Raw genomic sequence first — 2,197 nt, forward strand, 5'->3', positions numbered from 1 at the left:
GCTTCAAATGTTAATTTCCCCAAAGTTGGAGGTCCGAGGACCCGGATAACTAAGGTTCTGTTTAACAAATGACAAGACATCAATTTCCACAAGGTTTGTGGTCCGAGGACTGCACTTAACCAAGTTTCTGTTTGATTCTTAAGAACAGTAGCTTCAAATGTTAATTTCCCCAAAGTAGGAGGTCCGAGGACCCGGCATAACTAAGGTTCTGTTTAACAAATGACAAGACATCAATTTCCACAAGGTTTGTGGTCCGAGGACTGCACTTAACCATGTTGCGTTTGATTCTTAAGAACAGTAGCTTCAAATGTTAATTTCCCCAAAGTAGGAGGTCCGAGGACCCGGCATAACTAAGGTTCTGTTTAACAAATGACAAGACATCAATTTCCACAATGTTTGTGGTCCGAGGACTGCACTTAACCAAGTTTCTGTTTGATTCTTAAGAACAGTAGCTTCAAATGTTAATTTCCCCAAAGTAGGAGGTCCGAGGACCCGGCATAACTAAGGTTCAGTTTAACAAATGACAAGACATCAATTTCCACAAGGTTTGTGGTCCGAGGACTGCACTTAACCAAGTTTCTGTTTGATTCTTAAGAACAGTAGCTTCAAATGTTAATTTCCCCAAAGTAGGAGGTCCGAGGACCCGGCATAACTAAGGTTCCGTTTAACAAATAAAAAGATATCAATTTCCACAAGGTTTGTGGTCCGAGGACGACACTTAACCAAGTTTCTGTTTGATTCTTAAGAACAGTAGTTTGAAATGTTAATTTCCCCAAAGTAGGTGGTCCGAGGACCCGGCATAACTAAGGTTCTGTTTAACAAATGACAAGACATCAATTTCCACAAGGTTTGTGGTCCGAGGACTGCACTTAACCAAGTTTCTGTTTGATTCTTAAGAACAGTAGCTTCAAATGTTAATTTCCCCAAAGTAGGAGGTCCGAGGACCCGGCATAACTAAGGTTCTGTTTAACAAATGACAAGACATCAATTTCCACAAGGTTTGTGGTCCGAGGACCGCACTTAACCAAGTTTTTGTTTGATTCTTAAGAACAGTAGCTTCAAATGTTAATTTCCCCAAAGTAGGAGGTCCGAGGACCCGGCAAAACTAAGGTTCTGTTTAACAAATGACAAGACATCAATTTCCACAAGGTTTGTGGTCCGAGGACTGCACTTAACCAAGTTTCTGTTTGATTCTTAAGAACAGTAGCTTCAAATGTTAATTTCCCCAAAGTAGGAGGTCCGAGGACCCGGCATAACTAAGGTTCTGTTTAACAAATGACAAGACATCAATTTCCACAAGGTTTGTGGTCCGAGGACTGCACTTAACCAAGTTTCCGTTTGATTCTTAAGAACATTAGCTTCAAATGTTTATTTCCCCAAAGTAGGAGGTCCGAGGACCCGGCATAACTAAGGTCGTTATAACAAATGACAAGACATCAATTTCCACAAGGTTTGTGGTCCGAGGACTGCACTTAACCAAGTTTCTGTTTGATTCTTAAGAACAGAAGCTTCAAATGTTAATTTCCCCAAAGTAGGAGGTCCGAGGACCCGGCATAACTAAGGTTCTGTTTAACAAATGACAAGACATCAATTTCCACAATGTTTGTGGTCCGAGGACTGCACTTAACCAAGTTTCCGTTTGATTCTTAAGAACAGTAGCTTCAAATGTTAATTTCCCCAAAGTAGGAGGTCCGAGGACCCAGCATAACTAAGGTTCTGTTTAACAAATGACAAGACATCAATTTCCACAAGGTTTGTGGTCCGAGGACTGCACTTAACCAAGTTTCTGTTTGATTCTTAAGAACAGTAGCTTCAAATGTTAATTTCCCCAAAGTAGGAGGTCCGAGGACCCGGCATAACTAAGGTTCTGTTTAACAAATGACAAGACATCAATTTCCACAAGGTTTGTGGTCCGAGGACTGCACTTAACCAAGTTTCGGTTTGATTCTTAAGAACAGGAGCTTCAAATGTTAATTTCCCCAAAGTAGGAGGTCCGAGGACCCGGCATAACTAAGGTTCTGTTTAACAAATGACAAGACATCAATTTCCACAAGGTTTGTGGTCCGAGGACTGCACTTAACCAAGTTTCTGTTTGATTCTTAAGAACAGGAGCTTCAAATGTTAATTTCCCCAAAGTAGGAGGTCCGAGGACCCGGCATAACTAAGGTTCTGTTTAACAAATGACAAGACATCAATT

The sequence above is a fragment of the Castanea sativa genome, chromosome 11 (genome assembly GCF_040712315.1).
Source record: "Castanea sativa cultivar Marrone di Chiusa Pesio chromosome 11, ASM4071231v1".
NCBI classification, from domain to species: domain Eukaryota; kingdom Viridiplantae; phylum Streptophyta; class Magnoliopsida; order Fagales; family Fagaceae; genus Castanea; species Castanea sativa.